This window comes from Dromiciops gliroides, chromosome 1, assembly GCF_019393635.1.
Source record: "Dromiciops gliroides isolate mDroGli1 chromosome 1, mDroGli1.pri, whole genome shotgun sequence".
In the NCBI taxonomy this organism is placed as follows: Eukaryota; Metazoa; Chordata; class Mammalia; order Microbiotheria; family Microbiotheriidae; genus Dromiciops; species Dromiciops gliroides.
In genome coordinates, this window is record NC_057861.1 from 517,852,996 (window position 1) to 517,865,657 (window position 12,662).

At 38.0% G+C, this 12,662-nt stretch overlaps 1 pseudogene; it reads left to right on the top strand.

Annotated features, from left to right (window-relative positions):
• The first annotated feature begins 401 nt into the window (after positions 1-401).
• LOC122736349 lies at positions 402-686 on the top strand (annotated as a pseudogene).
• Positions 687-12,662: the final 11,976 nt, after the last annotated feature.

Sequence of the window (12,662 nt, forward strand, 5' to 3'; positions counted from 1 at the left end):
CATATTCTATGTTGTGCTTAGCTTATACTGACACCTGCTGGTGCTTTAAAAACACTGAAGAAAGACATTGTATACAATTTCTTATGATTCCCTTAGGAATCTCTTGGCAGTGTCATTTTCTAGGATGTACTTCCTGTAAGAATTTTATAATATCGAGTTGTCACTGAAGAAAACAGATTTTGAATCAGTTCTAATCCACCTATAACTTACTTGCTATCTAAGTCTATTTGTATATGAATACACTTTGCAGGGATGGGGGGGGCGGAACATAATGCTAGTAAATTCCTAAATTATAAAAAGGAATACATTTCATGCATCAGAATATAGCTCAAAAAGGATAAGCCAATCCTTCTTCTCTTCCGCCGCTTTCGAGTTTGTACTCGGTTCCCTCAGCGGCCGACATGCAGAAAGACGCTGGCGAGTTCGTGGACCTGTACGTGCCGCGGGGCCAAGGACCACGCGTCCATCCAGATGAACGTGGCCGAGGTTGACAAGGTCACAGGGAGATTCAATGGCCAATTTAAAACTTATGCAATTTGTGGAGCAATTCGTAGAATGGGAGAATCTGATGACTCTATTCTCCGGCTGGCAAAAAATGATGGTATTGTTTCAAAGAATTTCTAATTGAAGAAACCTTGTGGAATATGTCTTAATAAATCAGAAAAACGGAAAAAAAAAAAAAAAAAGGATAAGCCAAAAAGCTGTAAGCAGGTCTGCTCTAAGAATGACTGCCATTAACATCAGAATTACAAAAAGATAAAAGTGGAGGTTGAATAGTCTCATCTTTTTGTTTTTGAAGTGGAAAAAGGGAGTTTTGTAGAAATAGTACACAGACAAAAAAAAAACAATGTCAAGAACTTAATGAATGACTTCTTGGCTCTAGCACTGATCTCCATATAGGTTAAGTGTCCCTAGGGTCTTAGTGACTGTACTGGCCATGAAAAAATAGATAAGATGAAAAATGTAATAAATACTTTTGCCCAAACTCATTCATACATTATAGATGTTTTCCTTTTTTCCATGACCACAGCCCTGAAAATTTGTGTGAAAATTTTCATTTCAAAAATAAAATCATTTTAAAATTAAGAGCTATTATGGAGACAATGACACTCAATACATAAAACCAGGAGTAAATGACTCAAAAACATCTTTGAAGCTTTGCTTCAAAGAAGAACACTGGTTGTGCACAAATTTAACAAGCATTCCTGAAATAGATGAAGCAAGAGTAAAAAAAAAAGGTAAAAATGATTTTATAAATGAAATGGGAGAAGTAGAGGAAATAATTGGGAAAAATGAGAGTGGCAGGTGAAGAAAATTGGAAAAAAAATTAGGGTAGAAAGAATTGGAAAGAGAATTAACAGCTTATACAAGAGATATATAAAAACCTACCCAAGCAATAGATTCCTTGAAAATTCGAATGGATTAAACAGAAGTCAATGGATCCATAAGAAAACAACTTAAAACAACTGAAGAAATAAAGGAAATTATAGAAACTATTTTGCCCAAGTACATGTTAATAAAATGGATAACTTAGAATAAATACTTTAAAAAATATCAAATACCCAGACTAACAAATAACACAGAATTTTAAAATAACTCAATATCAGAAAAAGAAACTGAAAAAGATTTAAATGAACTCAAAGAAAAAACTCCAGGACCAGGTGGATCATAAGTGAATTATATCAAATATTCAAAAAACAACTAGTTACAATACTATATAAACTGCAAAAATTAGAAAAGGTGGTACCCTCCCAAATCTTTTTCTATGCTATAAATACAGTCTTTATATCTAAATCAGATAGAGACAAAGCAGAGAATGAAAACTACAGACCAAGATAATGAACATTAATGCAAAAAAAAAATTAAATAAAATACTAAAAAGTAGGCCACAACAACATATTATAAAGATATGTTCTGGTTCAATCTACATCAGGTTGGTTCAGCATAAGATTATAACAAACGGGGGGGGGGGGGGGGGGGGGGGGGGGGGGGGGGCCGGGGGGCCGTGGCGCGGCGGCGAAGTGGATAAAGCATCGGCCCTGGAGTCAGGAGGACCTGAGTTCAAATCCGGCCTCAGACACTTAACACTTACTAGCTGTGTGACCCTGGGCAAGTCACTTAACCCCAATTGCCTCACTACGAAAAAAAAATGTTGTTGTGGCCTACTCTGTAACCTGACTTAGTTTACCTATAAAGTTAGTTTGATGAAGTTTGTTTCCTTAGGGGATATATATGATTATAACTCTAAATTTGCTCAACTTTTATGACATAAAAGGAAGTAATATGGAAAATTTTTATTGCTTTTTATTATTTGGGACTCAGGGCCATTCCTCATAAATTTTGGCTAACTCAAAATCTGTCTTAATATTAACCTCATCTGACATCATACACAGTAATAATAACATTATGTGATAATCAATGATGATACATTTAGCTCTTCTTGGGAATACAGTGATCCAAGATAATCCCCAAAAGACTCATGATGGAAAAGAACTCCACATCTAAAGAAAGAACTATGGAGTCTGAATGCAGATCAAAGCATACTATTTTTACTTTTTTTATTTTTTTTTCTTTTGTTTTATTCCTTCTTTCACATCATGACTAATGTGGAAATATGTTTAATATAGTTGTACATGTATAACCCATATCAGATTGCTTGCTGTTTTGGGGAGGAAGGAGAAGACAGAAGGGGAAAAATTTGGAACTTAAAATCTTGTAAAAAATGAATGTTGAAAAATATCTTTACATGTTATCAGAAAAAAATATAAAAAAACATAAAATATTAACCTCCTCTGACCAAAATCTGTCCCGTGAGGGGGTAGTTAGGTGGCACAGTGGATAAAGCACTGGCCCTGGATTCAGGAGGACCTGAGTTCAAATCCGGCCTCAGACACTTGTCACTTACTAGCTGCATGACCCTGGGCAAGTCACTTAACCCTCACTGCCCTGAAAAAAAAAATCTGTCCCGTGGGCTGTGAAAATTTAGGTAGCACCTTAAAAATTCCTTATATTGTCCCTGACTCCTTGGAGACATGTAAATCCTATTTGTGAATCCTCTAAATGTAGTTTAATCTGTAATCTGATTTAGAATATCTATAGATTTTGTTTAACTATGTTTGTTTCCTGAGGGGATGTATGAGATTATGACTTTATTTAAGCTAAATTTGTCAACTTTTATGACACTGAAGGAAATATGGGACTACAGGATCTATCTTCTCTTTAACTTTTATATTCCTAAGAGGAATGTACAAGATTGCAATATCTAAATGAATTATTTCTCTGTCACTCTTGATGTAATATTGTCTATGAGAAGCCTTGTTAAGAGTCCTAATACGGGTTTGTGGTTTGTTTGGGGTTTTTTCTGAGGTATGAAGCTATGCTCAAACAAAATAATAAAAACCTATGCTTTAACCACTATAATTTCTGTGTTGTGCAGCAATTATCCACCACATGAACTCAGAGAGGAGATATTTCTCCCATAACAGAACACATTATCTTTCACATCTTTGGGTAGAAGAGATCATGACTAAACAAGGGATAAAGATCACAGAAGGTAAAATGGACAGTTTTGTTTAAATGATTTTGCTTACAATGTTTTTTGCACAGACAAAACTAATGCAGTTAAAATTAGAAGAAAACCAGATAAATGAGGAAAAAATCTTTGTAGCAATTTTCTCTGCTAAAGGTCTCATTTCTAAGATATATTAGAACTCATTCAAATTTATTAGAATAAGAACCATTCCACAATTCATATATTGAAAGTTTTGTTGACTCAGTATCCCATTGTTCCCAGTCCTGCTTATCAATGTTGGGGAAGTGTTACTCAGTCCCCATATGTTGGTCATTTAGCTAAGTTGCCCCCTGCCTGTGACCTTTGTACCTTTCCCTGCAAATTGTCAAGTTCTTGCTGTCTTAAGGAGTAACTGAGATTCAAGGGCCCACCTCTTTTACTAAGGTGGACCTATTTGAATTATCTTAAAGTTATATATAAAAGTTGTCCCCATCTTGAAACCATTGCTGATCTTCAATTGGGCTTTTCACCCTAATTAATGAAACAAAACTCAGGACAATGAGAATCAAGATAATTTTATTATAACGTTATGGGCCTAACACTCCAGAAGTTTTTGGGGGTACATCAAAGACCCTTCTCCTTGAGAAACTAAACGAAAGGACAGACACACCTAAAGAGTTAAGTGGCACTGGATCGGGACTGAGCTAGCTCCAGGACCACCACCTTCCAGTCTCCCCCACCCCTGGGGAGATAAGATTGGGTGTGGCTGCTGCCTTTGTGGCAGGAGGAGAAAGATGGCTTGAGAGATCAGCAGCCACCCTTCACCCAGCTCCCCCAGCCACCACCAGTGGGGGATGGTCCTCCCTCAATAAGGGAACTTTCCACAGTCAGATGATCACCCCCATCTGTCCTCTATAAAAGTACCTGCCTGCCTCCTGCTGGAGGAGAGAGGTATCTCAGAGCCACGCCTCTGGGCTATGCCTTCTCCCCCATGAGATGTCCAAGGATTTCTCTCTTGGTTTCCCTTCCCTATCCTCTAAATAAACTATTATTTTATTCTAATTGGTTTTGTGTGCAAGAGGGTGTAATTCTTTAAAGAGGAATTCCTAAGAACCCCTACCCCAAACCCCTATCCCAAACCCCAACTTGATTTCCCCATAACAATAAGTTCTTCAATTCAACAGGTTGACTGGTTGATCACTGGAAACAGCTTCAAGGTAGGGCCAACTTTTGTAGGTAACTTTAAGACAATTCTGCTAGGTCCACCTCAGCAAAAGTGGTTGGGTCCTTGAATCTCAGTTCCTTCCCAAAGTAGCAAGAACTTGACAATTTGCAAGGAGAGGTATGTGGCAAAGCGCAGGTGATAGAAAAAACTGCAGACATGGTATCTGCTTCCCCACCAGAACCTCCCCCAACACTGATCTATGAGCAGGGTTGGGAATAATAGGTAATTGTGATGTAGGAGGCAAAAAAGGGTTAATAGAAAAACCTAAGACCCAAGTTTTAATTCAGATATTAGCTCCAAAAGGGAGTGAGACCCCAGTTAATGGATAATTTATACTAGGTTCTTGTAACCACAGAAATCAGTGCCCATAACGGGAACAGAGGGAGAGAGGCCATGATGACCTTAGACTAAACAACAAGGCTATAGAAATTCTAAAGAAAAATGATTATATTTTGAAAGTTGCAATGGGAATCAGAAAGAGACATGCGCAGAAAAGGCCAAATTTGTCCCCAGATCCACCTTTTGACGTGTAAAGCCCCAAAACACACCTCCACTGAAAAAGGTACCCGCCCCTTGGGGGTTGGCTTAGGACCCCAGGAACTCCAAATTAGGATAAGCCCTCCCCCATAACACCCCTAGGTGGAGAATATTATAATGAGGACAGGCCCTCCCCTGTACCTCCCCAAGGTAGAGATTATTACAATGAAACGGATAATCAATTTATCCATACTATAAATAGAACTGGTCTTTCCTTTCCTTATTGGAGAGATACCTTTCTACTTTTCTGGTTCTCTCCCTGTGATCACTCACAGTATTGCAATAAAACTTGGGAAACTGAGTCACTGAATCTTGTAATTCTTTTGGGACGACTAACAATTAATCTGACTCCAAATTCTATCCCACATCAATTGTGTCACCTTAACTTTCAACACAATGATCAGCTCCTTAACCTACTTATATAATGAATAAGTTCCTTTTAATTCTCTTTGTCTTAAGTTTTGCCTCCTTAATCAGAGTGAAAGCCCAAATGAAGAATCCTTTCAAAACATAAATGGTCAAATGATATAAAGAGGCAGTTTTCAGAAAAAGAAATCCATGCTATGAATACCCATATTTTAAAAGCCCCAAATCACTAATAATTAGATAAATGAAAATTAAAAGAATTGTGAGGTTCTACCTCATACCCATTAGATTGGCAAAGCTGTCAAAAAAAAAAAAGGAAAATGTCAAAGGTTGGAGGGGCTTTGGGAAAACAGGAATTTTAACACTGCTGGTGGAACTGTGAATTGGTGTAGCCATTCTGGAAGGCAATTTGGTACCAAACCCCTAAAGATTTTAAACCATGCAAACCCTCTTACCTACTGATACTACTATGTCTATATTCAAAAAAGATCAAAGAAAGAGAAAAGGGATCCACATACACAAAAATTTAATATTAGTTCTTTCTGTGGTGACAAAGAATTGGAAACTGAGTTGGTACCCTTTAAGTGGGTAATAGCAGAACAAATTATGATATATAAATGTGATGAATATTATTAGGCTGTAAAAAATGACTAAAGGAATGGTTTCAGAAAAACCTGGGAAGATTTGTATGAACGGAAGAAAAATAAAGTGATTAGTAAACCAAGAGAACAATTTCTGCAATGATAATATAAAAAACAACTTTGATAGTCTTAACTCTACCCAACAACATGACCAGTGTTACAAGAATTTTCAGGCTCTTTGCTAGCCACTCCACCAAAACGCCAGCACAGATTACAAACAAATAAGGACACTGCAGTTTATTTCTCCATTCAAGAGCATAACACAGCAATAATAGGTAATGGACATGTGTCTCACTATTCCACAAGTGGCACATGTTTGTCTCTCTACTGAGCAGTTTGAGCTAAGATCACTTGGACAGGAAAAAATACATTTTAAGCAAAAGAAAAAGGAAACTTGAATTGTTATCTCAGCATTGCCTTTTACACCAGACAAAAGAAAAGAGCAGCTTTTTTTATCAGTTAGTTAATTAACATTTGTTAAGCTCCAAACTGTGCCTAATTAGATAGGATAAAGAGAAGTGGATGAATTTCTTAGAACCATTCAAAGAATTGGGGCCCCTAGGTGGCCCATAGATGGAGTGCTGGGCCTGGAGTCAGGAAGACTCTTCTGAGTTCAAATCTGGTCTTAGACACTTACTAACTGTGTGATCCTGGGAAAGTCACTTAACCCTGTTTGCCTCATTTCCTCAGCTGAAAATGAGCTGGAGAAGGAAATGGCAAACCACTCCAGTATCTATGCCAAGAAAACCCCAAGTTGGGTCAGAAGACATGACAGAATAACAACAACAACATTTAAACTCCTATGAGTTCTTTTGTAATTGTAAAGTGATAGGGGCAGAGTTGCTGAAGGAGACATTCTGTAGGAGCAGTATTTTTCTATAATAAACACAAATATAGCACAAAATGGAGTCAGTTATATTTGACAGAAAATTGTTAATTTAACTGCTACTTCTCTTAATGATGCTAGTAAAGGCAGAATTTCAGTAATGTCTTTACTTCTTCCAAAAATCCACTTTTGATACTGTCAAGTCCTGAAATAAATCAAAGCGATGAGTTGAGGAATAAAGCATCTTTAACTGAGATAACAGGGTAGCAAACCTGCCACCCTGGGGGGATGTCCAGTGGATTTCCCAACCAAAGAGACTTATGAAAACTTTTTATAGTTTTAGGAGGAGAGGAAGAGGAGGCAGTGTGAGGTAGCAAGGTCTGGTCATGAGACCTCAGTGGCCCTTGGCAATCCAGGCAAGGAAAGTCACTTTATTCTAGCTGTTTTGCCCTTCATGCCATGGATTCCAGTGGAAGGGGCAAGGACACTAGAAGCTGAATCCAGCTTGAGCTAGGCTCCCCAACAAGGCAAAATCCCTGGGTGGAAGAACCTACAGTGTAGTTCGGCTCAACCTAAAACAGAGTAAATAGGAATAGGAATGTAAGGACATTACTGGAATTCTGACATTACAAGGATCATTTCAAGAAGTGGCAGTCCACAGGGCATTTGGTATTAACAATTTCTGTCATTATATTAACAATTTTCTGTCAACACCAACCATCATTCCTGAGGTATGATGAAACATGCAACCCATGCTAAGCAGTGCGGTAGATAGAGAGTTGGGTCTCAAGGACAATCTGAGTTCAAATTCTACTGAGCAATTTCCATAGCTGAAAAATGGAAATCATAAGTGCACTTCCCAGGGTTGCTGTGAAGATCATATGCAAACTGCTTAGTGCATCATCTGTCACATTTGTTGTTGTTCAGTCCTGTTCAACTCATGACCCCATTTGGGGTTTTCTTGGCAAAGAGCAGTATCTTTGCCACTTTCTTTTCCAGTTCATTTTACAGAAGAGGAAACCAAGGAAAACAGGGTTAAGTGACTTTCCCAGGGTCTCACAGATGGTAACTGTCTGAGGCCAGATTTGAGCTTAGAAAAATGAGTCTTCCTGACTCCAGGTCAGGTACTCTGTACCACCCAGGGGCCCACCCAACCCTAAATAAAGACTTATTATCTGTTTCCTCCACCCCCTCCTCTCACCTTCTGACTGATGTGTTGGATTCAGGGTGAAGATTTTTGTTTTTTTCTGGATATGATCAATATGTGAATTTGTTTTGCTTGACTATACATACCTAATATAAGAATTTTTTTTTCATTTTTCAATGGGAGAGTCAGGTGGGAAGGAGAGAAGATGGATTTTTGTGCATTAAAAGTTAAGCAAAAATATAATAGCAGTGTTGTTGCCTTTCAATTAAGCGTTGATTCAGAAAAAGTTCTATAACTAGGGTGAGAATCTAGTTCATTTTCTCTTTCAGGAATAAGACATGATAAAGAAGAAAATTACTCTAAGTCCAGAGAAGTAACTGTCCTTTCCATTCGGAGGAATTACCAGTTGTGCTTAACTCATCATCTACTTCAGTCTTTCTTTTTTTTCTTATTTCTTTTTTTTTTTTTTTGGTGAAGCATTTGGGGTTAAGTGACTTGCCCAGGGTCACACAGTAAGTATCAAGTGTATGAGGCTGGATTTGAACTCAGGTCCTCCTGAATCCAGGAAGATGGTGCTTTATCCACTGCACCACCTAGCTGTCCCTTAGTGTTTCATTTTTAAAAAGTAACTCCCGACTTCCAGTGCCAAGATGGCAGAGTAAGGAAGGAATTCCCTGGGCTCCTCCCAAATTTCCCTCCAAACACTTCAGAACCAATTCAGGAACAGGGAAGGTCCACCTCCCTGGGATGGGAGGGGAGTTCACTCGGCTAGCAGCAGCAGCAGAAGAAGCAGCAACAGCTGCAGGCCACACAATAGGGGGCCTGCAGCAAGACTCAGAGCCCTGGGGCAAGCCAGCAGTCCCACACAAGCAGCACAGGGAGGCCCCACCCCCAATACAGGCCACCTGTAAGGTCCCATCTCCATTGCTGATGAGCATCAAGACCTCCACCCCTGGGACCAGGCAGCAGTGAAGCCCCCTAACTCAAGAGAGACCAGCAGGGAAGCCCCCTTCCAGTGCAAGTCAACAGCAGGGGCAGCTAGGTGGTGCAGTGGATAGAGCACCGGTCCTGGATTCAGGAGTACCTGAGTTCAAATCCCGCCTCAGACACTTGACATTTACTAGCTGTGTGACCCTGGGCAAGTCACTTAACCCCCATTGCCCTGCAAAAAAACCAAAAACAAAACAAAAACAAAAAGCAAGTCAACAGCAAGGAGCTAAGACCCAGTAAAAGCCAGCAGCAAGTCCATGAACCCCAATATAAGGAGCTTGGGACAGTGCAGGAGCAGAACCCAACTCTTACATAAAAGCACAATCATAAAATAGGCAGAATGAGCAAAAAAATTAAAAAAATAAAAGAACTTGACTATAGAAAGTTACTATGCCAACAGGGAGAATCAACACATAAATTTAGGAGAGGGTAACAGTGTCAAAAAGTTACTTTCAAAGCCTCAAAGAAAAAAATATAAATTGGTCTCAGGCCCCAAAATACTACTGAAAGAGCTTAGAAAGGATTTTAAAAGCAAATAAGAGAAGAAAAACTGGGAAAAGAAATGAGAATAATGCAAGAGAATCATGAAAAAAAGAGTTAACAGCATAGCAAAGAAAAACAAAAATTGGAAAAAGATATACAAAAATTCACCAAAGAAAATAATTCTTTAAAAACTAGAACTGAGCAAATGGAAAACTAGGTTAAAAAGCTCACTGAAGAAAATAATTCCTTTGAAATTAGAATTGGGAAAGTGGAAGCTAACTACTCCATGAGACTTCAAAAAAAAAGAGAATAAAACAAAATCAAAATAATAAAAAAATGAAAACAATGGGAAATTTCTCATTGGAAAAACCACTGACCTGGAAAATAGATCCAGGAGACATAATTTAAGAATTATTGGACTACCTGATAGCCATGATTAAAAAAAGAGCCTAGATTGCATCTTTCAAGATATTATCAAGTAAAACTGCCCTGATATCCTAGAACCAGAGGGCAACATAGAAATGGAAATAATTGACCAATCACCTTCTGAAAGAGATCCCAAAATGAAAACTCCCAGGAATATTATAACCAAATTCCAGAGCTCCCAGGCCAAGAAGAAAATACTGCAAATAGCCAGAAAGAAACAATTCAAATAATGTGGAGCCAGAGTCAGGATTACATAGGATTTAGTAGTCTCTACATAAAAGAACTGGAGATCTTGGAATATAATATGCCAGAAGGCAAAGGTGTTAGGATTACAACAAAGAATCATGTACTCAGCAAAACTGAGTATAATCCCTTGGTTGGGGTGGGTGGGAAGAGATAAATATTTAATGAAATAAAGGACTTCAAAGCATTCCTAATTAAAAGATGAGAGCTTAATTTTAAAAATTGATGTTCAAGTACAAGACTTAAGAGAAACATAAAAAGGTAAAAAAGAAATAAGAAAGAAAAAGCATAAGGGAATCAATAAGGTTAAACTGTTTATATTCCTACACCGCATGATATTTGTAATGCTTAAGAACTTTATCACTAAAAGGGCTATTAGAAGAAGTATATACATAAACAGAGTGCAAGTGTGATATGACTATAATGGGATAATATTAAAAGTTAAGGGGTCAGAAAGAATATTGCATTAGGAGAAGAGGAAAGGAGAAAATAAAATAGGGCAAATTATCTTACATAAAAGAGGCCTAAAAAAGGTATTACAGTGGAGGGAAAGATGGAAGGGGAGGTGGGCACCATATGAACCTTACTCTCATCAGAATTGGCTCCAAAATGGAATAACATACACTCTGTTGGATAGAGAAATCCATCTTACCCTATAGGGAACTTAAAAAGGTATGGAATTGGAGGGGGGATTGATACAAGGGAGGGCAGATTAGAGGAGGTGGTGATCAGAAGTAAACCACTGGTGAGGTAGGACAGGGTGAGAAAACTATAAATGGGAGGGGAGGAGGGATAGGATTTAGGGGAATACAAAGTCAGGAATTCTAACTGTGAATGGGAATGGGAAGAACGCTCCCACAAATGGAAGCAGATAGCAGAGTGGATTAAAAACCAGAATCCTACAATATGTTGTTTATTAGGAACACATTTGAAACAGGGATACATACAAAGAGTAAAAGGTAAGGGCTGGAGCAAAATCTATTATGCTTTAGCTGAAGTTAAAAAAAAAAAAGCAGGGGTAGCAATCATGATCTCAGACAAAGCATAAGCAAAAATAGGTCTAATTTCTTTTTTCTTTTCTTTTCTTTTCTTTTTTTTTTTTGTAAGGCAATTGGGGTTAAATGACCTGCCCAGGGTCACACAGCTAGTAAGTGTCAAGTGTCTGAGGCCGGATTTGAACTCAGGTCCTCCTGAATCCAGGGCCAGTGCTTTGTCCACTGCATCATATAGCTGCCCCCAAAATAGGTCTAATTAAAAGAGATTTTAAAAGGAAAATATATCTTGCTGAAAGTTACCATAGACAATGAAGTCATATCAATATTTAACATGTATGCACCAAATGGTATAACATCTAAATTTCTTTCTTTCTTCTTTTTTTTTTTTTTTTTTGTGGGGCAATGGGGGTTAAGTGACTTGCCCATGGTCACACAGCCAGTAAGTGTCAAATGTCTGAGGCCGGATTTGAACTCAGGAACTCCTGAATCCAGGGCCGGTGCTTTATCCACTGCGCCACCTAGCCGCCCCCACATCTAAATTTCTGAAGAAGAAGTTGAATGAGTTACAGGAGGAAATAAACAGTAAAACTAAACTAGCAGGGTACTTCAACTTTCCCTCTCAGAACTCAATGGATCTAACCAAAAAATAAACAAGAAAGAAGTTAAAGAGGTAAACAGAATTTTAGAAAAGTTTTATCTGATAGAACTCTGGAGATAACTAAATGGGAATAAAGAAGACTATACCTTTATCTCCGTGGCATAAGGCATTTACACAAAAATTGACCATGTAGGGGGCAGCTAGCTAGGTGGTGCAGTGGATAAAGCACCAGCCCTGGATTCAGAAGGACCTGAGTTCAAATCCGGCCTCAGACACTTGACACTTACTAGCTGTGTGACCTTGGGCAAGTCACTTAACCCTTATTGCCCTGAAAAAAAAATTGACCATGTATTAGGGCATAAAAACCTCACAAATGCAGAAAAGCAGAAATATTAAATGCATCATTTTCAGATCATAATGCAACAAAAATGACATTTAATAAAGGGCAATGGAAAGATAGATTAAAAATTAATGGGAAACTAAATAATCTAATCCTAAAGAATGTGGGTCCAAGAACAAATCATATAAACAATCAATAATTTCATTAAAGAGAAGAATGACAACAATGAGACAACATATCAAAATTTATGGGATAGATCCAAAGCAGTATTGAGGGGGAAATTTATATCCCTAAATACTTATATTGATAAAATAAAGAACATATCAATGAACTG